Source organism: Saimiri boliviensis, chromosome 16, assembly GCF_048565385.1.
Source record: "Saimiri boliviensis isolate mSaiBol1 chromosome 16, mSaiBol1.pri, whole genome shotgun sequence".
Lineage (NCBI taxonomy): Eukaryota > Metazoa > Chordata > Mammalia > Primates > Cebidae > Saimiri > Saimiri boliviensis.
The window spans coordinates 38,787,299-38,814,556 of NC_133464.1; the positions used below are offsets into that span (position 1 = coordinate 38,787,299).

Below are 27,258 nucleotides of genomic sequence, written 5' to 3' on the forward strand. Positions count from 1 at the left end.
CAGGCTGGAGTGCAGTGGTGCTATCTCGGCTCACTGCAACCCTACTTCCTAGGTTCAAGTGATTCTCCTACCTCAGCCTCCCAAGTAGCTGGGATTATAGGCGTGCACCACCACACCTGGCTAATTTTTGTAATTTTAGTAGAGACAGGGTTTCACCATGCTGGCCAGGCTGGTCTTGAACTCCTGACCTCAGGTGATCCGTCCACCTTGGCCTCCCAAAGTCCTGGAATTACAGGCACGAGCCACTGCACCTGACTAGAATCAAGTTAGATGTATATAAAATGTTAATTTGCATTTCTTGAGCACACACTGGCCAAGAGCTGAGAAGAGCCAACCACAATTAAAAGGTCTAAACAGATCATGTGAAGAACTGGACTAATATTCCAATTGGACTAATACTGATAAACTAGAGTTTATCAATAGAGGGCAATGCCTTATTGTGGGGTTAAATGTTAAAAGAGGTATTTGATAGTATTTTTAAGTTCATACCGATTTTTTTTCAACCTCTGAATACTATCAGGTATACGAGGAGCGTCTAAAAAGAAGTCTCTTCCCAGGGCTCCTGTGTACCCACAACTTCCATTTCAATCCTCACAGTGATTTATAAAAAATGTTTCTCGTTGAGCAATGGAAAATTTGAGTTATGTTGTAACATCACCAAACAGCTCTTGAATAAGTCACAGCGTAGAATTCTTTAGACCAGGGATACCTGATGGGATGTGAAAACCAGGTAAATACACGGGGAATCCAAGGGCATAGGGAGATGGGGCAATATAAAAACAGAAAACAAAAAGCCGGTAGTGATACTGCTCTCTCTGATTGCTTAGGAAAGGTTCTGTGAACTTTAAAAATCTCACCCTCTCACCCTACACTTCCATCCAAGTCTCTGAGCTTTATTTTTCTTTGTTTATTAAACATCTCTAATGTAAAAGCATAATTGTTTCTTTGTTTTAGTTGCTAGAGCCTGGGGTTGTGAGTGGCTATAGACATCTGTGTTGCTGCCTATGAGAGGACCTGTAAGGGTGAAGTTAGGGAACAAGGAGAGGGTGCTCTATCTAGAATCTGTAGATACCTGGAAGCCAGAAATAAATCCAGGCACCGTGGAAAAGGTACAAATGAGAAACAAATAAAAAAGAGGAAACCTGTTATTAAATCCGTTTGTGAGAAATGGTTACAGTGTTTTCATAACTTAAGCATACTGCAAGACAAAAACCATATAAAGGAAAAAGTTTAGGATTTCTTTCAGCCATCAAACAAATAATATATATTTCGGCAGTGTTGGAAATCAGGACCGTAGGCCTCTACATATTTATTGTTGTTGTTAAATTCACGACTGTGCCTTGGCTTCATGAACACAGTAGCATATTATGCCCTATTAAAATATATAGATAATTTCTTCCGAAATGAAAGGAAAATTTCCAATATTATTCCTCAAAGAACAGAAATGGAATGTGAAAAACAAGACAAATTGTAAGTTAAAGTAAGAAACAAGTCTAAATACACTCCCAAATCACACTAAATATAAATAATCTGAAATATTCAATTGAAAGACAAAGATTGTCTGTTTACTTGTTTCTATTAAAGATCTACATTCCTCATAAGAGACAGATTTATAAAATATCCATAAGAATGGTCAAAAATAAAAACTATGTAGACAAATACCAAAAAGAAAAAAAAGAAAAAAAAAACCTAGGGCCATAAAATTAACTTGACAAGATACACTTTAAAGCAGAAAGCATTATTAAAGATAAAGAGTCTCTACTACATTATAATTTTGTAAACATTAAATTTATCAGTTTTACATAATAATTCTATATTTGTACACATCTAATATAATTTAGAAATTTATAAAGCAAAAATCAATAAACTGCAAAAATTGATATATTCATCATCATATAGTAAGAGCTTTCAATATACCTGTCTCTTTTTTTGACAAATTAAACAGATAAAAATTTAGAAAGAAATGGATTTCAGCCAGGTGGGATGGCTCATTCCTGTAATCCTAGCAGTTTGGGAAGCTGAGGAAGAGTTTGAGACCAGCCAGAGCAACATGGTGAAACCCTGTCTCTACAAAAAAATAGAAAAATTAGCTGGGCATAGAGGTGTGTGCCTGTAGTTCCAGCTACTCAGGAGCTGAGGTGGGAAGATCTCCTGAGCCCAGGAGGTTGGGCCTGCGGTGACCCATGATTGTGCCACTGCACTCCAGCCTTGGCAACAAAAGAAGGCTCTGTCTCAAAAAAAAAAAAAAAGAAAGACAGACAAAGAAAGAAAAGAAAAAAGAAAAAGAAATAATTTCAATGATAAAATCAAAGAGCTTAAATTACAGACAAACATAGACCCTTGGACCAAACCATTAGAAAGTAAGTATTTTTCTGAAACACACATGAAAATTTTATAAAAATGAACCAAAAACAATGTCCTAAAACCAGTTTTAACATATTTCGGGGACTCAGAACAGAGGGGCCACGCTCTCAGATCACACTGTAATCAAATTAGATATTAAACATAAAAATAAATACGTTAGAAATCTAGGCCAAGTGTGGTGGCTCACACCTGTTAATCCCAGCATTTTGGAAGGCCAAGGCGGGCAGACCACCTGAGATCAGCAGTCATCAACCAGCCTGGCCAACCTGGTGAAACCCTGTCTCTACTAAAACACAAAATATTAGCCCGGCATGGTGGCATGTGCCTGTAGTCCCAGCTACTTGGGTGGCTGAGGCAGGAGAATCACTTGAGTCCTAGAGGCAGATATTGCAGTAAGCCAAGATTGCGCCACTGCACTCCAGCTTGGGCTACAGAGTAAGACTCCGTCTCAGAAAAAAAAAAAAAAAAAAAAAAACAGTCTATGCAATTGGAAATTCAGAAACATACCCCCAAATAACTCATGAGATGCAGAAAACTCATATGGAAATTTCTAAAATAGTTAGAACCAAAGAAGAATAAAAATGTTGTAATCAAAAGCAAAAACTTAAAAAGAAATACATACCCTTAAAATATTTTCAATATATAGGAAGAAAGGAAAAAATAAAAGAACTTTTAAAAGTTTTGTATTAATTTGATAGAACACCAAGAGCTTTGTTCATGTCCCAGGGGTCCTTCGCCTGCCCTAGACTTCCAGGAAGAGTACTCCATCACCCAAGGAGACCCAGATCTAGCAACGGATGATGCACTACTCTATCATTATGTGGCACCGAAACACTGCCTGGCCCCAAAGTCACACTCCAAAGATTTCTTGGCTTGCACTCACTCTGGGAAAGAAGGGAAAAAAAAGGAAAGTTAAGAAGAATTTTAAAAAAACAGCAACAATATGAATGGATAGAGAACTGGGAAATGATTCTTCTTTGATCTTTAACTGAACCATCATCAATCTCTAGCACAGCAAACCACGCATAACCACCCAGTTTCTAATTATGGAGCTGGTAAAAATGTAATGAATCATATACCACATCAGCCATAACTAGACTCCCAACATTGCCTCGATGGCTTCATCAGTTTTAAGGTTCAGATTTGCTAAGCAGTGTGGCTTTAGAAAAATCACTTAAATTATCTCAGTTTCCTCATTTAAATACCTCAAAAGTAAAATTATATTTCTCAAATATTTTATAGTGAGGAAGAGATGATAAAAATAATACAGCACAGGGTCTTTTGGCTACTGCTGGTCGTTACTATTTCATAGCTAGTATCTGCCTAAGAGGAACTTTATAAAAGAATTTTTAGAAAGGACTTGACACCAGCCTGGATTGAAGGTTTTTAGCGTATCAGAAGGAGACATAGAATAAAACACTGGTTCATCTTAATGGGAAGAAATAAGAATCATCAAGGCAAATATCAAGTGCCCAGAGAACACTGCACAGGATCAATCCTGTCTTGTAGTAATAGCTACACCACTCTGTCATGGACCAGACGAAGCAGGCCAGCAAACCACAGGCCTCCCCATCTGGGTGGTATTTTTCATAGGCAAGTGGAAGCTGCCACCCTCTTGTCAACATTTGCCACAATGTGGAAAATCTAATAACAATCAGGACTCTCTATTGAGGCACCATGTCCAAGAGACCCAGCTAAAACATAAATGCTATTTGTGAAATATGTTCAAGGTAAATAGTGTTGTTGCTGCTAATCTGAAAGAATGGGCAATGCCATCATTGAGTTTTAAGGTGAGAAGTGGGAAGAATATCATATAGTGAATGAGTTTGGACATGGGACCTGGGTTTAAATTTCTACTTCTCATTCTAGTTGTCTGACCGTGGGCAAGTTACTTATGCATTTTGAGGCCATTCTCTTATGTAAAAATTAGGAATAGGCCGGCCATGGTGTCTCACATCTGTAATCCCAGCACTTTGGGAGGCAGAGGTGGACAGATCACTTGAGGTCAGGAGTTTGAGACCAGCCTGACCAACATGGTGAAACCCTGTCTCTACAAAACATACAAAAATTAGCCAGGAGTGGTGACATGCACCTGTATGTCCAGCTACTCAGGAGGTTGAGGCGGGAGGATTGTTTGAACCCAGGAGGCAGAGGATGCAATGAGCCATGATCACACCACTATATTCCCAAGAGCCTTTCTCAAAAAAAAAAATTAAATCAAAAAATAAAAATTAGGAATAAAGCAGATTTACCTCTCAGCCAGGGGGAGTAGCCCACACACCATTAGTCCCAACAACTATAGGAGACAGAGGCAGCAGGAGTTTCAAGCCTAAGAGTTTGATTTCAGCCTGGGCAACATAGCAAGTCCCTATCTCTAAAAACAAAATCTATCTCTCAAGGTAAACTGAGGTTTAATGAGTACTTGCACAGTGTGGGACCCACTATGCATTAGATGAATGGTAGTCATTATTAATGAAAAGAAAAATAATAGATCTGGAGCAGAACAGGCCTGAAGGAGGAGCAGGAGACACAGCATCCACTGAAAGCATCGAAAGGGCTTAGGATATCTACTGAGCAGCAGATGAGAAAGCAGAGAAGACGAAGAAAGCAGTGGGACACAGAGAGCTATGTCTCCTCCTTCACAGTATAGTCTCAGACCAGCGAGGAGAAAATGTTCTCCATTCAGAGTGAAGACACTTCAGGCCTAAGAGGATCTGGCCATGTGGCATTGCTGGTTAAACCCCTGGTCAATGAGCCCAGGACTGCCTTGAGTCTTGACTGCCAGTGAAAAGCAAATTGCTTCCTATACATCCCTCATATTTCCCAGACAGGACCTACCTACTGAACACTGCACATAAATTCCAGATGAAAGCAGGGCATCGGTTTCCCAGCCATGTAACTTTCCCAAACGCTGCACACACAGATTTATAGTCATGTTGGGCAGCCATGCAAAAGGGTGCATTATGTTCGGTAGTATTGCTTCTAATTTCAGGAGGATTTTGGTGGAGGACCTTTGAAGTGGGAGCTTGAATCATGCATCTGTAAATTCCTCATTTTCCACAGTTATTAAAACACCCGCCAGTGCCAGGGTAACCCATTGTTCATTCACTCCTTTGGCACGCCAGCATGGGGGTAGATGCCAGCCACACAACAGCCACAGAGACACAGACAAATAGTAGGTGAGGTGGGCCGGCGTCCTGGAGACGAGCGATTGCATGCCAAAGTGACGCATGCTTGTGACCAGCCGTACTGTCGCTGCTTAGAAGTCTTTTAACTCCTTGTGTGTGCTGCAAACTCCTTCAGAGCTAAGCAAAAACAAACAAACAAACAAAAAAACCATGGAAAGAAGCCAAGTTTATCAAGGGATGGCTTTCTGAATCCCATAAAGTTTCCATTTTAAATAATAATAAAAACACTCATACATCCTAAGATCCTAAGATCAGCAAACATTTTCTTCTTGTTTCTCATCACTCTCTTGAGCCTGGCCACAGTCCATGGGTCAGGGAGAGAGCTCCCGGCAGGGTCTCCTGAGGTCATGATGGCAAGGTGTATATACAGTTATAGAGATTAAGCCTGGCCACAGAAATGTAAGTGAGAAACAGAACAACATGTTTGCTTTAATTGCTTCTTTTCTTTGCAGTCTAAAGCACCTCATATAAAGTACTTTGTTCCCGTGTACCCCAGATATCCACTTTCATAGTCATTTTTCCATCCAGAGAATTCAAAACTCTTCATCTAAATTATGTCCTTTTTCTTCAAAATATCCTTATGAAACAGCTAGGGGAAAGTTATTACTATCTCATTCTCACGTACAAATAAAATGAAGCCAAAACCTAGACATTTATAGAGAGCATAGCCAGAAACTAATAAAACTAATTTTTAGTTGTAGCTTGTGGAATCAGTGTTATTATTATGTCTATACCTGCTAACTTGCCTACAATTGACTGCTTTCAGTAACCTGACCAAGCCAAACTGACTGTCCTGGCTTGAACCACAGAGGTGACTACATGGAGGCAGCATTCATTCCAGGAAGGGAGACATGTATCTGTCACCTCTGTCATTGAAATGTAGTGCCTTTTTTTTTCAGATGGAGTCTCACTCTCTCACCAGGCTGGAGTGGGGTGGCGCAATCTCGGCTCACTGCAACCTCTGCCTCCCAGGTTCAAGCAATTCTCCTGCCTCAGCCTCCCGAGTAGCTGGGACTACAGGAACGCAGCACCACGTCCGGCTAATTTTTGTATTTTTAGTAGAGATGGGGATTTCAACATATTGGCCAGGCTGGTCTCAAACTCCTGACCTGGTGATTTGCCTGCCTCAGCCTCCCCAAAGTGCTGGGATTATAAGCGTGAGCCACTGCAAGCAGCCTAGAAAGTAAACTCATGAAATGTAGTTCCTAACAAAAAGATGGAGTAGTCTTTTAAAAAGCCAATCAAAACATGACTGAATTGTCTAAGACAGAGTTACCCAACATCACCACTATTGACATTCTAGATGATTCTTTGGGTTGGGGTCATCTGGTACACTTTAGGATCTTTAGCAGAATCCTTGGCTTCTACCCACGAGATAGATGCCAGTAGCACTCTTTCAGTAGGATGATACAAAATGTCTCCAGCCATTGCCACACGTTCCTTGGGGAGGGACAAGGAGGCGGGCAAAACCATCTCCTGTTGAGAACTACTGGCCTAATCAATCCAAACAAGTGACAATGAAACACTACTCTCCGCCTGGCATTGTGATAGCCTGAGGCTAAAGGCTAATGCGTAACACAGTTCTTGCCTTCATGAGACTGGATGAAGGTGGAGTTTACATTCACAGAGAGGAATTGGGAGGTTAGGAATGAAGAGTCAAAATGCGCCAAGGAATTTCCGAGATGGGAAAATCACACAATGGATCAAAGCAGACTTCATAGAGAAGATAGGCTTTGAATTAGACCTTGAAAAACAGGTAGACCTTGAAGACATTCAAAGATGGGAAGATTTCTGAAGGGCAAACAAGATGAACAAGGATCTGAATGGCAAAAGAAGAACAGATGGTCTAGGCAGATGCTGGAGAGTGGCCTTCTTCTGATGGATCAACGTCAACAGTTTGTTAGTCACACTGTTTAGAAGATATAGAGGACAGGTATTGGCCAGGCACGTGGCTCATGCCTGTAATCTCAGGCACTTTAGGAGGCTGAGGCATGAGGATCACCTGAGGTTAGGAGTTTGAGACCAGCCTGGCCAAAATGGCAAAACTTCATCTCTACTAAAACTACAAAAATTAGCTGGGTGTGGTGGTGGGCGCCTTAATCCCAGGTACTTGGGAAGCTGAGGTAGAAGAATCACTTGAACCTGGGAAGCGAACGTTGCAGTGAGCTGAGATTGCACCACTGCACTCCAGCCGGGGCGACAGGAGTGAAACTCTGCCTCAAAAATAAACAAATAAATAAAATAAAATAGAAAATATGTAGCCAGGCACAGTGGCTCACGCCTGTAATCCTAGCACTTTTGGAGGCTGAGCGGATTGCCTGAGCTCAGGAGTTCAAACCAGCCTGGGCAATGTGGTAAAACCCTGCCCCTACTAAAAATACAAAACATTAACCAGACATGGTGGCAAGCAACTGTAATCTCAGCCACTTGGGAGGCTGAGGCATGAGAATTGCTTGAACCAGGAGGCAGAGGTTGCAGTGAGCCAAGATCACGCCACTGCACTCTAGCCTCAGTGACAGAATGAGACTCCGTCTCAAAAAAAAAGGAAAAATATATATATATATATAGAGAGAGAGAGAGGGCAGGTTTTCATATTACCTGATGTAATGAAACTGGAAATAATAGTAATGGTGAGCAGCAAAAATCAATCCCAAAAAAAAAAAAAAATCTTAAGCACCTGGAGCAATGTATTGAATTTAATAAAATGTTATTTCACTGAAACAAATGTTAAGGTCTGTGTTTGCATCTAAAAAACCCACATGAAGAAATGGAGTAGGGAGGAAACAAGGCATAGCAAAAGCAAATGAGAAAAAAAAATTGGGGGATTTCATCAATGGTATGTTTAATGGAAGTATACAACTATAAAATATAGAGTTTATATATAGTCCCTGACACTCTAAAATATGCCACAGAATTCTACATTCCATTAATAGAAATATCATATCTAGGCTGGCACAGAGGCTCACACCTGTAATCCCAGCACTTTGGGAGGCTGAAGAGTTTGAGACCAAGCTGGACAACACAGCAAGAACCCATCTCTACAAAAAAAAAATGTAATTTGCCAGATGTGGTGGTGTGCATCTGTAGCCTACAGGTGGGAAGGCTACGGCAGGAGGATGGTCGAACACAGGAGTTTAACTCTACAGTAAGCTATGATCGCACCACTGCACTTGTGCATAGATGACAGAATGAGACTCTGTCAATTCTGTCAAAGAAAGAAAAAGAAAGAGAGAGAGAGAAAGAGAGGGAGGGAAGGAAGGAAGGAAGGAAAAGGAAGAAAGAAAGACATATAATATCTAGAATGAGGGAGGTGACAGTTCTTCTAAATACTACATGTAGTACCCACAGGTGGGTTACTGTGTTCAGTTCTTTTTAGAGCTTACAGACAAACTGGGACATAACAAAAGAATGCCCCCCGCCCCCCCAGTGAGGAAGAAGTTTGGAATCAGGCCATGTGAGGAATGTGAATTTTTAATCAAGAGATAAGGAAAACCTGCAAACCTGGTAACTATTTTGCATATTTTAAGTTCTTCAGTGGCAGGGATAGAATGAAGAACCAGTAACCAGGCTAGGTGTGGTGGCTCACACCTGTCATCCCAGCATTTTCAGAGGCCAAGGCTCAAGGATCACTTGAGCCCAGGATTTTAAGACTAGCCTGGGCAACATAAAGAGACCCTGTCATTACAAAAAAATTAAAACTCAGTCGAAACCAGCCTGGGCAATGTTGCAAAACCCTGCCTCTTCTAAAAATACAAAAAATTAGCCAGGTGGTGGCAGGCACCTGTAATCTTTAGCTACTCGAGAGGCTGAGGCAGGAGAATCGCTTGAACCCAGGAGGCAGAGGCCTGTAGTCCCAGATACTCAGGAGGCTGAGGCGGGAGGACTGGTTGAGCCTAGCAGGTCAAGTCTGCAGTGAGCCGAGACTGTGGCATTGCATTCCAGCCTGGACGACAGAGCAAGACCCTGTCTCAGAAAAAGAATCAGTAAGCAGAAGGTATGGAAAATCAACTTTTGAATCATACATAAAAAATAACTTTGTTTTGATTAAAGTTGCCCAAAAATGTCCCCCTCAGAAGTGGGTTACCACTGGAGAAGCTTCTTTAACATAAGCCAGATGGCCACTGAACAAGAAATTTAATATCTCTATAAGCAGGTACAGTGGTGTGTGCCTGTAGCCCTGTGGCTCAGGAGGCTGAAGTGGGAGAAATTTGAGACCAGGCTGGTCAATATAGCAAGATCCCAGCTCTAAAATAATTTTCAAAAATAAAATTAAAAAGGGCCAGGCACAGCAGTCCTTGCCTGTAATCCCAGCACTTTGGGAGGCCGAGGTGGTTGGATCACATGAGCCTAGAACTCAAAACTTCAGTGACCCCTGACTGCACCACTGAACTCCAACGTGGACAACAGAGCGAGACCCTGTCTCAAAAAACATGCTTTAAATCTCTATATAAACTTTTATTTCTTCTACCTATAGTTAATGGTAAGAACAAAGAGCTTCATGAGATAATGATGCATGGTAAGACCTTAGCAACTAGAAGTTACCTCAATAAATTGCATCTATTATTTTTAATCTGTTTTCTATAACCTACTCCCTACCCCACTATCACAGAGCTGCAAGTAAACCAACTGATGTCTGGAGTTTCCAGTAACCTTTCGCTATTTTTGGAAGGAGAATCGGAATCTAGGACACATGATTATGGGAATGATAAGTCTAGAACTCCAATTCCATAGTTAGGGAGGTTAGGAAAGAGGTGACATGATATTTACTGCTTTCAAGATATTATAACCACACAGTATAATGAGCTTCCTGCATTTCCTAAGTTACTTCTTTGAGTGAGGGCTTTTGTAACCACTTGTCTTCCGCTGACTTGTGAGAGCATGTGCATTGCAGGCCCATACTAGGAGAATGCAAGGGACTTCCCACCATCCTCATTTTGTGTGGCTTTACAGCAGGTGTCAGCTATATTAACATCATAGCAAATGTCCTGAATCTTCACATCAAGATCTGATGTGGGTCTAATCATGAAAGACGAAAATACGACTCAGAATCTCAGAATAACCATGGCAAGAAAAAACACTGCAATTTGTCTTTGATGTGTGGTCTATAAGAAATTACCATGCTAGTTAACAGCAAAATCCTTCCTTTGGTGGGAGAATTGCCAGATTGTCATTTGGAACCGGCAGAAGATGTTAGGCTTTCTTCTGGACACGTGTGGAAGCAGACTTCAGTTTCTTTACTTGAAATTAGAAAGGGCTTACATCCCAGCCTGGCTTGCCACCATTCCCCTTAAGGGATCATGTATTCAAGTGCAGGGCCAAGACGAGGGACAAGTAACTGAGGCACCTGGAGCAGACATTTTGCGGAGATGATCTTCCCAGGCTTGCAAGATCCTGGAACTGAGGGTCTCAGGTACCCTTTGCATCTCCTTCACCTCGCCCTACACCCAGCCCTGTTTGGTCAAATGGGAATAGATCTTGCATTTTTTTCAAATCTTTGCCTTTAATTGTCCTGGTTCTCCAACGTAAATGCCCTACTTCTCTCCTACTCATTCTTTAAAACTGAATTCAAATGCTACCTTCTTTTGAAAGGCCTCCATGGCTGTTGTAGCTGACTACCACCTCACCCTCTGCAGAATTCCCACTGACATCTACCTGGAGCTCCCTTGAGGCACATTAAGCTCTCTGCCTTGTTTCCTTTTTTAAAAAAATTATTTATTTTTTATTTTATTATTTTTTGAGACAGAGTCTTGCTCTGTTGCCCAGGTTGGAAAACAATGGCAGAGGTGGCTCACTGCAACCTCCACCTCCTGAGTTCAATCAATTCTCCTGCCTCAGCCTCCCAAGTAGCTGGGATTACAAGTATGAGCCACCATGCCTGGCTAATTTTTATATTTTTAGCAAAGATGGGGTTTCACCATGTTGACCAGGGCTGGTCTCAATCTCCTGGCCTTAAGTAATCTGCTCACCTCGGCTTCCCAAAGTGTTGGTATTACAGGTGTAAGCCACCATGCGTGGCCTCTTTACCATGTATGTTTCTTATTACTTATACATTTACCTGTAACACGCTGTTAGTTTCCTGCTCAGCTGTACACCTTTCTTTTCACTTTGGTAATGAAGTCTTGATAAATAGATGGATATATCCACTCAGCTGAAAGATTGTATTTTAAGCCTCTCTTGAAGCTAGGAGTGGCCACATCATTGAGTAAATCTTGGCCACACAGTCATAACGTATGGCACACATCTATTTCTTTGTGGATGGAAAGTAGATGTGATGGCTGGACTTTCAGCAGCCTTCTTAAATCACAAGGTCAATGTCCTCACCCTACGCAGGTGGAGAGCAAAGCTGGAAGAAACTGAAACACTAATGATGCTGGGAGTCTTCACAAGTTCTAGACTGCCTCCCTCCAAACTTCTTTTACAAGGAAAAGAAATAAACCAGCATCATTTAAACCATTGTTACTTTTTGCTTTCTGACAGGTGCACTCAAACTTATTTCTAATTAATATAAAATTCAATATCAAAAGGGAGCTACTGCATTAGCTAAACTGTAGGATTCACTTAAAGGAGGTGGCTGAGTGACATAGAAAAGGTAAAACTTTGATTTCATCTGTCAATAATCACTGCATTCTAGCCTGAGCAACCTAGCAAGACATCATCTCTTGGAGGGGAAACAAAAACTATTGCAGACTAGGGAAGAGGCGATCCTAGCGAAAACAATGACTGGCAGAACATTCTAAGGTGCCAACCAAGGCTGTGGCATTAATGAAAACAGTAGGAAAGTTTTAGAAGGGTGGTGTGTTTTGGCTGATTCTGATACTTTCAACAAAATCCTACACAAAAGAGGTAAACCTAGGCTAGAGCTAGCGAGTCTGCCAGCAGTAGAAGGAAATACAATTTTGCTAAGATGCCACAGCCAGCAGCTAGGTTAACAAGTCTAATGTGGAATGTTTTCAGGCTGAAAAAAGCTGACTACATCCTTACTTCAAAGTGAAACTACAGTGAGCCACAGCCAGAGACAAGAGCACAAGCCACCTTCATAAGACATGAGACGACGACCTCATGCCTTGTTCAAGTCCTCCCTTTAGGAATTTTCTATAAAGCATGGAAGCAGTTAATTTGCAAAGATTCCCATGCCTATTTTTCAAATCATCTCAAGTTAATTTGAGGGAGGAGAGTTGGCAAAGCACAGAGGTCCACATGTCATAAACTAGAGACTCTAGGCTCAAAAACTATATGAAAACAGGACCTCTGGTTCTGGTTCTGGTTCCTCACATATAGGATGGAACAGCAGCAAGTAGACTGGAAGCCCCTCAGGTTCTTAGGGAACTGTGTTGCCAATGAAACCCCAAGCCTGGCATCATGATGGTGCAGTCCCTAAAACAATCCAAGTCTCCAAACTTACACCAAAAAGAGGTGGGTGTGAATGCAGACCCCAAGAAAAGTGTACTTTATAATGCCCACCTTGGAAAGACCATAGAGGAGAGGGGACCAGGAAGAGCGTCTGAGAAGGCAAAGCCAATGGCTGCCGAGGCCAACAGCCATGATAATCACTCCACTGCCTAGACTGGAGTCTTCACTATTCTGGATCAGCATTATTTAGAAGCATTCTTCTTTGCTATGACCTTCAAATCTTTGATTTTTTTCTCCTTTTCAGCATGGATACTGATAAAATTTGGCTGTGTCCCCACTCAAATCTCATCTTGAATTGTAGTTCTCACAATTCCCACATGTTGAGGGAGTGACCCAGTGGGAGATAACTGAATCAGGGGGGTGGTTCCCCCATACTGTTGTGAATAAGTCTCATGAGATCGGACGGTTTTATAAGGCAAAACCCCTTTTGCTTGGCTCTCATTCTCTCTCTTGCCTGCCACCATGTAAGAAGTGCCTTTTGCCTTCCGCCTTCTACCACGATTGTGAGGCCTCCCTAGCCATGTGGAACTCTGAGTCCATTAAAGCTCTGTTTTCTTGGGTATGTCTTTATCAGCAGCCTGAAAACAAACTAATACAGATGCTATATTGCAGTCACTATGCTTCTACTGTACCATCAAATATTGGTGTGATGGGCGGATAATTTTTTGTCAGACCATGACAATCCACACTGAGATCTGATGGAGCCAACTGCATAACATGCAGAAATCCTTAACCTTGAGCTGGAGATTCTTTTTTTTTTTTTTAATTGCATTTCAGGTTTGGGGGTACATGTGAAGAATATGCAAGATTGTTGCATAGGTACACACATGGCAGTGTGATTAGCTGCCTTCCTCCCCTTCACCTGTATCTGGCATTTCTCCCCATGTTATCTCTCCACAACTCCCCACCCCCGGCTGTCCCTTCCCCATTTCCCCCCAACTGACCCCAGTGTGTGAGGCTCCCCTCCCTGTGTCCATGTGTTCTCATTGTTCAACACCCACCTATGAGTGAGAACATGCGGTGTTTGATTTTCTGCTCTTGTGTCAGTTTGCTGAGAATGATAGTTTCCAGGTTCATCCATGTCCCTACAAAGGACACGGACTCATCGTTTTTGATGGCTGCATAATATTCCATGGTGTATATGTGCCACATTTTCCCTGTCCAGTCTATCATCAATGGGCATTTGGGTTGGTTCCAGGTCTTTGCTATTGTAAACAGTGTTGAGCTGGAGATTCTAACTGTATTGCACTTCAGGGTGTCTGCATTGAGAGGGGTGAAGGGTTCTGTGTCAGAGGAAAGATGTAAATGAAAATTTGGGAAATCAGTGAAGCAGGCTGGAGGAGACTGATAGTTTCCTATTCACTCCTTCTTTTTTGTAGCAGAACCCTGAGATTTTTTTAGCTGGGCATGTTACCTTTTGAACAAGCAGTGGAAAAACACTTGATATTTTTTTTCTTTTTTTTTTTTTTTTAAGGCTAGTTAAGTGCAGTAGTGAGAAGTAGGGAAAGAATAGAACAAGGAGTTCGATGTGTCACTGACTGGGAATAATCAATTGAGATAACTCACTGTCTTTGGACCAGCCACACTTGATAATTTTGATTAGAATAATGCTTTAGGAAGATGACTCCAGCAACAGCAGACCACCTACATTAAAGGAGGGAGAGGCTAAAAGGATGGATTCTGACTAGAATGCTGTCACAACACTCAAAGAAGAATTAATGAGACCTAAACAAAGCTGGATGCAAAATGAGAGGGCGATGGGGACAAAAACTTGCAAAGGTTGATGCCGCTCGATTTGGTACAGAGGAAAAGAAAATACAAAATATGACCCCATGGTCCCATTTAAATGTCCAGTGAGTGGTCATGTCTCAGAAACAGGGAAACAGGGTGAAGAACAAGACTGTAACAACCAAAATAAACTCAGGGGTGATTATACTAAGTGAGAGCTGCTGGCAAGACAACAGGTTGGTTTCTTACACGTAGAGTCATTGAGGACAGAGAGAAGTAGACTGCAGACCGGACTATCCGCCAAGGATAATAATTACAACACAGACATCAAAAGGATCATCATGAGAAAGTTGTTAGAAAGAGCAGAAGGCCAAGAACTGCTTAACAAGATGGAGAAATGTATTTTCAGAAGGTATTTCCTGTTTGGCCAGTCAAGTCTGGAAGAGTGGTTCTCAAAGTGTGGTCCCTAGATCTAAGCCTCAGAATTACATGATGCTACAGGCTGAATTTTGCTCCCCCTCAAGATTTATATGTTGAAGTCCTAACCTCCAATACTTCAGAATATGACCGCATTTGGAGACAGGGCCTTTAAAGAGATGATTATGCTAATATGAGGTCAGTAGAGTGGGCCCTAATCCAATACGACTGGTGTCTTCATAAGAAAAGCATATTTGAGTACCCGGAAGAGATACCGGGGATGCCCAGACACATGACTGTATGAAGAGACAGCCATCTGCAAGCCAGGCAGAGTGGCCTTGCAGAAACCAACCGTGCTACTAACACCCTGATCTAGGGCTCTGAGCCTCTAGAACTATGAGATAATAAGTTGTTTAAGCCACCCGGTGTACCAGATTTTGTTCTGGCAGTCCTAGCAGACTAAAATATATGGGAACTTGTAAGAAACTTGGAAACTCTTAGGGCTCAGGGCTCATCCAGACCTACTGAATCAGAAACTCTGGGGATGAGGCCCAGCAATCCGTATTCTAACAAACCCTGAGAGTGATTCTAATGCACTGCTCAATTCAAGAACCACTGGTCAAGAATATTATGGCTCAAGAATAGACAGAGTTAAAGTAAATAATATTTTTTCTTTTACCCAGAGTTGTCATACACTTTTTAAAGAATTCTTTGTGGCTCATGCCTGTAATCCCAGAACTCTGGAAGGCCAAGGAAAGAAGGTCAATTGAGCCCAGAAGCTTGAGACCAGCCTATGCAACATGGTAAAACCCCGTCTCTACAAAAATAAATAAAAATTAGGGATGGGCGCAGTGGCTCATGCCTGTAATCCCAGCACTTTGGGAGGCCGAGACAGGTGGATCACGAGGTCAAGAGATCGAGACCATCCTGGTCAACATGGTGAAATCCTGTCTCTACTAAAAAATACAAAAAATTAGCTGGGCATGGTGGTGCGTGTCTGTAATCCCAGCTACTCAGGAGGCTGAGACAGGAGAATTGCCTGAACCCAGGAGGCGGAGGTTGCAGCAAGCCGAGATCGCGCCATTGCACTCCAGCCTGGGTAACAAGAGCAAAACTCTGTCTCAATCAATCAATCAATCAATCAATAAAAATTAGCTGGGCATGGTGGTGAGCACCTATAATCCCAACTATGCAAGAAGCTGAGGCAGGACGATCACTTGAGTCTGGGAGGTCAAGGCTACAGTGAGCTGTGATTGCTCCGCTGCACTCCAGCCTGGATGACAGAGACCCTGTCTCAAGAAAAAAGAATTCTTTAAGCAGAAATAGGCAGTAAGAGTGTCTTAATCAGCTTCGGTTTTCATTAAAATTAATTCTGGTAATAACATCTGTATCAACAAAAGCATTCATTATTTATGTGGCTACTGGCTCCCATACTAGAGACCAGTAGTTCCCAAATTTTAGGATGCCAAAAAATCACTTAGAGAGCTTTTCAAAAATGCGGTTCCCAAAATTTTAATTCTATGGGTCAGCGTGGCGTCCAGGATTTAAACATCTTTAACAAATATCGTATAATCCTAATGCAGATGTTGGTAAACCACAAATTGCTTTTCTCTTATCCACTCAAGGAGTACAAAGAACAGAACTGCTCTCTAGATAAGCTGAAGCAGTTACAGAGATCAAGTAAGAAAATCTGAATGGCTCAGAAAGGATCTTCAAAATGCTCTTTCAATTAAGCTTTAGTCTTCTCAAACGACCTTTTTCTCCATCTACTCCAAGAGACAATAATTGCAGAGACTCTGTAAAGCCAGTCATTCATCCTGGAAATAATGACTTCAGAGGCTGAAGTTTTAGGTAACAGATTCTGACTCATGTTCCTTCAATTCTCCCACCACTTTCAGATGTCACAATTTTTGGTTCTAGTTGCATCTGAAGAAGCCACATCAAGGCAGGTCACTACTGGTAACATCAAACACATTTGATTTTTTTGGATTTCAATCCTAGACCACTTCCTGTTCTCCAAATAAGGAGAGACTTTCGTCTTCCTTAGTACTCTATTGTAATAAGATACAAAATTTCACTCTTTCGTCCACTGCATTATTACATAACACTAGGGGGAATGCTCCATTTTACCACAAACCTAGTGTAAAGTATATGCTCAAATATAGAATTGAGGCATGTGACATTTTTGGCTAAATAAAAAATCACTTATATTGAAGATATTTTGAAATATCATGTATCTCCACATGGCTATAGGTAAATCAGTAAAAAAAAAAAAAAAAAAAAAAAAATTCATTCCTAACTTAAATAAACAAGCAGACCCAAGCTGGTCACGGTTTTACAGGGCTCATGCCTGTAATTCCAACACTTTGAGAGGCCAAGGTAGATGGATCACTTGAGGTCAGGAGTTTGAGAACAGCCTGGCCAACATGGTAAAACCCCTTCTCTACTAAAAATACAAAAATTAGCCAGCCGTGGGGGTGGACACCTGTAATCCCAGCTACATGAGGCTGAGGCAGGAGAATCGCTTGGACCCAGGAGGCAGAGGCTCCAGTGACCTGAGATCGTGCCACTGCACTCCAGCCTGGGTGACAGAGCAAGACTTGGTCTCAAAAACAAACAAAAAAAGAAACCCACTCACAAAACAAACAAGAAAAACCCCAAGCAGATCGAATCTTTTATTGGTAACAGTTCAATTCTATTTTGTCTCTCTTAGGCAATGAATTCCAGTTACTCTTACTTCAGTTTTTCAGAGCTTATAATCAAAACACTATAGTTGAAACATTTAATCATTTAACAACTTCCTTTCTATAATCAACCTCCCACAGATGAAACTTCTAATCTAACAATGCAGAAGTCACTGAGACAGGAGAAATCACTCCCTGACCGCCACGGAACGTGAATCACGGGCCTTCCTTCCTAAGAAAATGAGGCTTCCAATGGCCCAAATAGCCAGATGTGGTGGTAATAGTGGTGAATTTTTTTTGCAACCTATCTGAATCCAAGGTGGAAACCTGAAATAAAATATCAAATATTAACAAAAACTAACTTGCAATTTTTAAGGAGTTTGGGTTAGACAAGTAGATTAAAATGATGAAATTAGCTCAGAAACAAACAAGAGGATTAAAATTACACCAGAGAAGAAAAGAGAAGCCAAGGAGGACTATGATTCACCCAATTTATGGCTTTATTAAAAGTCTCTGTTGAAAACCAGAGCTGGCGCTTTTTGAAAACCACACAGGTTTCATCTTCAACCACGCTCTGTGGTTATGGGAGAATCACGTGAAACTGCATTATGGGCGCCCATGCTGGGTGGAGGCGTTGTGAAGCCAAGTCTCACAGCCGGTGGCTGGGCCTCATGTGATGAACTTGACCCCTAAGCCACACAAGGCTAACTTCTTGTTTTCTCCATCTCTCTCTGTCCCTCTGCAACTCTCCCTGTCAACCTTCCCAGCCCCTTCTCAAGGACATGCCAACTCTCTATGGTCCTGGTCCCGTTTTGAGTAGCTGATTCTCTCACATCACCTGGATGCCACTGGGCTTCCTACTGACTCTATCCAGGGGAGCTTGCAGCTCCATGTCCTGCCAAAGGAGGAGGCTTGTGGGTGTTTGAACACCTGTTCACCCGACTGCTAAAGCTACGGCCCTCCAATCTAGTTTCCATGAGGAATACTTATTTTTCCTATGATGATGACTTTGACTTTACTCCTTGAGAAATAACGACCCTAGCCTTATCATGCCACAGTGCACTCACCTTGCCCTGGCTTGGCTTTTTCATGACAAAAGGTCTCACACTAGCAGACACCACTTCTGCCTGAGCCATCCCAATGAGTGACACTGTTGTAGCTTACTGCCTTCCTACGGTCAAGTTTCTCCCTGGACTTTGAGGATGAGGAGATCTCGATAAAACACCTAGAATTCCAGAGGGAGTCACTTCCCTTAGCATTAAAAAGCCATCCATCAGCTGGGCATGGTGGCTCCTGCCTGTAATGCCAGCACTTTGGGAAGCCTAGGCAGGCAGATTGAGACCATCCCGGCTAACATGGTGAAACCTCGTCTCTACTAAAAATATAAAATTAGCTGAGTATGGTGGCACGTGCCTGTAATCCCAGCTACTTGAGAGGCTGAGTCAGGAGAATTGCTTGAACCTGGGAGGTGAAGGTTGCCGTGATCCCAGATCGCACCGCTGCACTCCAGCCTGGCAACAGAGCAAGACTCCATCTCAAATAATAATAATAAAAAGCCATCTATCTATTCTGGAATAGAAGATCTGCAGTGGTAGACCTGGTGAAGGGCTTGACCTGACTGCTGGTGACAGGAGGACCACTGTTCCCAAGGCAGAAAAGAAGAGGTGAGGGTAGCACTGCCACCTCTTGGAGACTTAGGTGGCCCTGAGAAGTCCTCACATAAGACATTGCGTTATCATTCTGTGTAGTGGGGGGGTGAGGGGGAAGTGGATGAAGAAAGACTACTAGACCAGATTAAAGAAAAAAAGCAAGATAAATCAGAAAATAACAATGCTAGGCTGGGCGCGGTGGCCTGTAATCCCAGCAGGTTGGGAGGACGAGGCAGGCAGATCACCTGAGGTCAGGGGTTTGAGACCTGCTTGGCCAACATGGTGAAACCCTGTCTGCTAAAAATACAAAAACTAGCCGAGTATAGTGGCACACACCTGTAATCCCAGCTAGTCGGGAGGCTGAGACAGGAAAATTGCCTGAACCTGAGAGGCGGTGGTTGCAGTGAGCAGAGATCATGCCACTGCACTCCAGTAGCTTGGGAGGCAGAGTGAGACTCTGTCTCAACTGAAAAAAAAAAAAAAGAAAAGAAAAGAAAAAGAAAGAAAAAAATGCTAAAGGAAAATGGCAGAAAGAACAAGATTGAATGAGTGTGACTATAAAAGGTCTAGAGTTAACTAACTAAAAGGCAAATCTTTTTTGTAATTGTTTATTTTTTTGAAACAGGGTCTCACTCTGTCACCCAGGCTGGACCAGTGGTGAAATCATGGTTCACTGCGGCCTCAACCTCCCTGGCTCAAGCACTGGCTAGTTTTTTGTGTTTTTTTTTTGTTTGTTTGTTTGTTTGTTTGTTTGTTTGTTTTTGTTTTAAGCAGTAAACCTGGAACACCCTATGATGCCCAAGCTGGTCTCGAACCCCTGAGCTCCAGTGATCTTCCTGCCTCAGCATCCCAAAGTGCTGGAACTGAGCCACCGCACCTAGCCTAAAAGGCAAATCTATTGGGTGTTGCTTAAACGGTCCTATTTAATTTACTCCCTCAATCAATATTTATGAAGCACTGAGAATCAGTTTAGTGCTAGACGGCGAATCAGAAGACACAGTCCCGGCCCCGTGGGGATTATGGTGTTGGGAGAAGGAGACATTTAAAAATAATGATCCAAGTACTTACTCAACGTTAAGCAGGAAGAGCGCACGGTGCTGTGCGTGTGTGCAGCCGCAGTCACGGCCTGGGGAGGGGGTGAGGAAGGTGTCCCTCAGGAAGTGACGTTTCTACAAACCGGAAGAAGAAGGAGGCAGTTCGCAGGTGTGTGGAGGACGCAGGCGCGGAGCGTGTGGGAGGTTCTAGGAAGGAAGCAGGCTGGTAGGTTCCAGCAGCTGCAGCAAGGCCAGCGCAGCTGCGGAGCGGTGAGCCGGAGAGACGGAGCCCTGCAGACGAGAGCAGCGGGAGAGACGGATATCCCTGGGCTCCCTTGCAGGGCTCACAATGCCTGGGCTTTACCCTGCCCTTCCAGATTCCAGCAGTCTCCAGACTTGACCCTCTAGTGCTGGTGTGTGGGAAGAGGATTGCAGAGGGACACCGGTGGATGAGGGAGAACTCATTACACCTAATTCCAGTGAGAAGTGAAGGTGGCTTGGGTAGGGAAAATGGCTCTGGACTGATTCAAGAACCACTAGGTGAAAACGTAACTCAGATCCTGTGCTTCCTCGCTTTCAGAACCATGCAATTCAGTGTGGCTTTTCATCACACTGGAATCAACATTGCAACTCCTTATCACAAGCCACAGACTCTGTGCTGATCTGGCCCCTGAATCTCTCTCCAGCTTTACCATGCCCCTCACCCCTTGCTCACCACACAGTGGAGCAGCAGCCCGTCGGTCATGGTTTCATTTCTTGAATTCTCCAAGTACCTTGTCTTTTATCCTTGTGAGGATTATAGTATTAGGAGAAACAAACTTTTTGTTGTTATGGAGTTTTGCTCTTATTGCCCCAGGCTGGGGTGAAATGGTGTGATCACAGCTCACCGCAACCTTTGCCTCCCAGGTTCAAGCAATTCTTCTGCCTCGGCCTCCCCAGTAGCTGGGATTACAGGCATGCGCCACCACACCCGCTAATACTGTATTTTTAGTAGAGACGGGGTTTCTCCATGTTGGTCAGACTGGTCTCCAACTCCTGACCTTATGTAATCCGCCCACCTCGGTCCCCCAAAGTGCTGGGATTACAGGTGTGAGCCACCGTGCCTAGCCAAAGCAGACATTTAAAAATAATTATCCAAGTACCTACACTGCACTAAGGAGGAAAACTACAGGATACTGAGTGTGTGTAACCGCAGCCATGACCTGGGGAGAGGACAAGGAAGGTGTCCCCAAGGGACTGGAAGCAGGAGGCACTCCATGCATTTGTCTTCCATATTATCTCAAGGATGCTTCCTCACTATTGATGTCCCACAATCTCACATCCTCAGGGAGGCCATCTCTGTTTTCCATGTCCAAAGTTCATCCCTATCCCCTCTGTTCTCTGTTTCATTTATTCATTCATTCATTATTAAGCACCTACTATGTCTGCAGCACTGGAAGATACAGAGGTGAAAATGACAGTCTCTTTATTCCAGGAATCCTTTCTTGTCTGTACCAGGTGAAAAAAAATTCTGCCCTTATAGGGTTTACAGTCTAATGGAGGGGGATGGTGGATGACTTTAAAAAAGTGCAAACTTAATGCCAGGTGCAGTAGCTCACACCTATAATCCTAACACTTTGAGAAGCTGAGGTGGGAAGATTGTTTGAGTCCAGGAGTTCAAGACCAGCCTGGGCAATATAGCAAGACCCCATCTCTACAAAATAATAATAATAATAATAATTAGCCAGGCATGGTGGTACATACCCCGTTATTCAGGATGCTGAGGCAGGAGGATTGCTTGAGCCCAGGAGTTCAAGGTTGCAGTGAGCTGTGATCATGCCACTGCACTCCAGCCTAGGTGACAGAGCAAGAACCTGTCTCAAAAAAAAAAAAAATGCAAACTTGATGTGTAAATTATAAATAAACTATAGGGTACATTAGAAAGTCGAAGGAGCAGGCTGGGCACAGTGGCTCATGCCTGTAATCCCAGCACTTTGGGAGGCAGAGGCAGGTGCATCACCTGAGGTCAGGAATTCGAGACCAGTCTGACCAGCATGATGAAACGCCATCTCTACTAAAAATACAAAAAATTAGTTGGGTGTGGTGGTGGGCACCTGTAATCCCAGCTACTCAGGAGGCTGAGGCCGGAGAATCACTTAAACCCAGGAGGCGGAGGTTGCAGTGAGCCAAGATTGTGCCATTGCACTCCAGCCTGGGAGATGAGAGCAAAACTCTGCCTAAAAAAAAAAAAAAGAAGAAGAAGAAGAAGAAGGTGAGAGGAGCTGTGAACAAAAGGGAGGAGAAGAGGAAATGTGAGAGGCAGGATGGAGTGAGCTGTAATTTGAAATAGGAGAAATAGGGTAAGCTTCTTTAAAAAGAGGACACTGAGGCCAGGTGCGGTGGCTCACGCCTGTAATCCCAGCACTTTGGGAGGCCGAGGAAGGCAGATCATGGGTCAGGAGATCAAGACCATCCTGGCCAACATGGTGAAACCCCATCTCTACTAAGAATACAAAACTTAGCTAGGCATGCTGGTGCGTGCCTGTAATCCCAGCTACTCTAGAGGCTGAGACAGGAGAATCGCTTGAACCCGGGAAGCAGAGGTTGCAGTGAGCCGAGACCATGCCATTGCACTCCAGCCTGGATGACAGAGAGAGACTCTGTCTCAAAAAAAAAAAAAAAGAAAAAAGAAAAGAGAGAACACAGAGCACTTGATAGAAATGATAGTTAACCCCAAGTTGGCCTCCCTCAGCATTTATTACAATTTCTAATGATCTGTTGGTTTCTTTTTTTGAATTTTGTCTACCTCCCTCACACCACCTCACACACAATGGAATGTAAGTTCCATCAGGGGAGGGCCTGTTGTGTATCCTGTTCATTCTTGTATCCTTAGATCTTAATGTAAATATTTTGTAGTAGAATAAGTCAGTATATGAAAGAAGCAGTGTTTAAAGTGTTCCCTCACTACTTTCCATGCATTACTAAAAAAACCATGCAGGTGAAGTCAAGGTGGCTGATCAGAACCAATGCTGATGATCAATTCTCCAGGATGCCCCGTATTTCCTTGGCACAGAATCACGAAGGTTTTTGTCTGCCTACACGTATTGCCTTTCTTCATTTTTCAGCTAACAAATTAGTCTTTGTTGTAGGAATCCTTCCTTACCTGCACCAGGTGAACATGATTCCTAGATTGGCCAGTTTTACACTACTGTGGCTGCAAAAATGGATCCTGGTATGGCTTTGTGACCCACACAGGGCTAGTCAGGAACTCGAGAAGCTGCACAGGATTCCTAGGGGAAAGGCTCTCTTTTTTTCTCTGGGATTCCTCTATACAGACAATTCAAGTTGCCTGCTCTTCATTCTCTGCCTGAGAATAAAGTCAACGTAGAAGATAACTGTGACAAAAGAAGAATTAGAGAGATGAATTTATAATTGCATGATATGAATCCATTCATTCCCAAAGCCAAGTTCCTGGTTTTTTTTTTTTTTTGAGACAGAGTCTTGCTCTGTTGCCCAGGTTGGAGTGTAGTGATGCAATCTTAGCTCACAGCCTCTGCCTTCTGGATTCAAGTGATTCTCTGCCTCAGCCTTCCAAGTAACCAGGACTATAAGTATACGCCACCATGCCCCATCTCTGCTGTTGGTAGAGATGAGGTTTCACCATGTCAGCCAGGCTGGTCTCAAACTCCTGACCTCAAGTGATCCACCTGCCTCAGCCTCCCAACGTGCTGAGATTACAGCCATGAGCCGCTGCACCCAAGTTCACGATTTTAACTTCTCAGTTAGGTGGGAACCTAAGAGTCTTTATTAAATAAATAAAGTTGCCACTTACAACTAGAATCTTTATTAAATATATCAACCAAAAGTTTAAGAGGATATAATCAGGAAAAAAAAGTGTGTGTTTTTTTCTTCTTCTTTAAACTATCCATCTTCTTTTTTTTTTTTTTTTGAGACGGAGTTTTGCTCTTGTTACCCAGGCTGGAGTGCAATGGCGCTATCTCGGCTCACTGCAACCTCCGCCTCCTGGGTTCAAGCAATTCTCCTGCCTCAGCCTCCTGAGTAGCTGGGATTACAGGCACGTGCCACCATGCCCAGCTAATTTTTTGTATTTTTAGTAGAGACGGGGTTTCACCATGTTGACCAGGATGGTCTCGATCTCTTGACCTCGTGATCCACCCGCCTCGGCCTCCCAAAGTGCTGGGATTACAGGCGGGAGCCACCGTGCCTGGCTAAACTATCCATCTTCTAGTTAAACAATAAGTGCTGATTAATATCTGATAGCCTGGTAACAAAGGGATCATGAGGAATTCTATACAAAACAAAGATCTGTGCATTCAATGCATTCAACTGTCTACTGTTCCTCAGTTCTGTTAGGAGCTGGGTATAGAATCTGGTGTGACAAACCAATCTTTGTCCTTGTTTGGAGAATATAAACAGTAGTAAATTTCATGTAGATGATAGAAACGAAGCAGCTCTGCATGTACTGGTAGCTGAAGTAGGGAGCCCAGCCTCGACAGCAGGGATTAGATGGAGGGGATGCTCAGGGGAGCCCTCAGGGGAAGGCGTGATGCAAGATCTGAACTATTACTAGGATTTTGTCAGAGGAAGGCAGAGGAAAGGGAGAAAAAAGAGAAGGGTTTTAGTCCGAGAGAAGAGCATCTCAAAGACACAGAGGCAGGAGGAGCTTGGGTCAGTGGTGTTCATGTGTGATGATCCCCAGAGTCTTGGGGAACATTACAGAACCACCTGTCAAGTGACCTTGTAAAGGTCACATATTCAAGCTGCAGTGTCTACACGTCCGTGACACTTCCCCTTATCAAATCACACACCCACAATTTTCTCTCACATTCTATCTTTTCCCATTTCTTTATTAAGCATGTGTAATTAGGATGGGTCACTTATGAATAATAGTATTTAGTAGTCTCATCACAGAATAATACAAACGAACACATTTCTATTATAAAAAGTAAATGGCTGGGCGCGGTGGCTCAAGCCTGTAATCCCAGCACTTTGGGAGGCCGAGGCGGGTGGATCACGAGGTCAAGAGATCGAGACCATCCTGGTCAACATGGTGAAACCCTGTCTCTACTAAAAATACAAAAAATTAGCTGGGCGTGGTGGCGTGTCCCTGTAATCCCAGCTACTCAGGAGGCTGAGGCAGGAGAATTGCCTGAACCCAGGAGGCAGAGGTTGCGGTGAGCCGAGATAGCGCCATTGCACTCCAGCCTGGGTAACAAGAGCGAAACTCCGTCTCAAAAAAAAAGTAAATGGCCAGTCACAGTGGCTCATGGCTGTAATCCCAGCACTTTGGGAGGCTGAATGGGCAGGTCACCTGAGGTCAGGAGTTCGAGACTAGCCTGGCCAACATGGCGAAACCCCATCTCTACTAAAAATGAAAAAATTAGCTGGGCATGGTGGTGGGCACCTGTAGTCCCAGCTACTCAGGAGGCTGAAGCAGGAGAATCACTTGAACCCAGAAGACAGAGGGTGCAGTGAGCTGAGATTATGCCACTGCACTCCAGCCTGGGTGACAGAGGGAGATCCTTTCTCAAAAGAAAAAAAACAAAAATGCTGATTCTTTGGTGCTATTTCCGACTTACTTCAAATCAGAATTTCTACAGATGGGACTTTGGAATTTGTATTTAAAAAAAAAAATAGCTGTAATGTCCTAACATACAAGCTGTGTTTATAACGTTATTGAAATAATTTCTATATATTCTTTCTGAAGACAAGGTTTCAGCTGCATGGCAAGTAATCTAAACTAGACAAAGGTTATGCTTCCCACCCTCTGTAGAAACTTACAATCATATATTCCAATAATAAGGTTCTGGAGAGATGAAGTGATTGTTTTGTATAACAAGATCATATATCTTCCAGCTGGAATAAAATGAGATTTTGAAAACAAAGTGATTACATTGTTAAATGGGACATAGAAAAGACATTTTGCCTCCTAAGAATGTTTGTTATGAATTTAAACAGAAAATATTTTCATGGGAACAGCAATAATAACTTATGAACAATTCTATTTTGAAAAGTTTTTTAATGAATCAATATTTTTGCTTGCGAAGAACATTCTTCTAACTTGATATGTTAATGTTCTATAATATATCTTTTAGTTGAAATACTGCACCACTCACCGCTTCCATTTTGCCTAGCAAAGGACAAATCATGTTAATTTTGTGCAAACCACGCATCTGTTTTATATGAAAGATCACTATTTCTCACTTGCTAAAAATATATACAAGAGCAAAACAGCCTCCCCCAAAACTACCCGGCTACACGTTTAGCCCTACTACAAACATTCTGTGGTCCTTGAATTGAACAAATCACCAACTAAATTGGCAAATGTTAATATTGCTGTCTGCTTTTCATAGAAAGAAGTGCTCTGTTTCTGTTGGACACGTTTTCAGGAAAGTGAGGTAATCCTTAATTTTCCCCCAGGAAAGGAAGCCTGGGGCTTGCTCAGAAGTGGCTTGGTGAGGCCATTGTTTGAAGGTAAAAGGAGGTGGTTAGTGGTATGATGAAACTGAGATAAGACTGAACGCAAAGGCAATCAGAATGCGTGTTCAAAGTCATTGACGTCAGTTAGACTTTTCCCGAAGAAATGACTGTAGTATTGGCCTCTGGACTAATAAATCATTATTGATCAAACAGCTCTTCCCTCCCCTACTCACCACCTGGCCATTCAAATAAAAAATGCCTTCTTCCTTACGCCCCAAGTCCAAAAAAAAAAGGAGAGGGGAGTGTTTAAAAATACTTCCAATCTTTTCCTATACTGATTGTAAAACATGATCTGAATGTCCTT

At 42.8% G+C, this 27,258-nt stretch overlaps 1 long non-coding RNA gene across 1 annotated transcript in view; it reads right to left on the reverse strand.

Annotated features, from left to right (window-relative positions):
* LOC141581537 (uncharacterized) overlaps positions 1 to 26,457 on the reverse strand; it is a 62,719-nt gene extending 36,262 nt beyond the window's left edge. Inside the window, exons 1-3 of the long non-coding RNA XR_012514234.1 lie at positions 26,256 to 26,457; positions 23,617 to 23,848; positions 20,509 to 20,765 (exon numbers count right to left, since the gene is read on the reverse strand). This is a non-coding gene — a long non-coding RNA (uncharacterized LOC141581537). The remainder of the gene's footprint in view (positions 1 to 20,508; positions 20,766 to 23,616; positions 23,849 to 26,255) is intronic.
* Between the last annotated feature and the right edge of the window lie 801 nt (positions 26,458 to 27,258).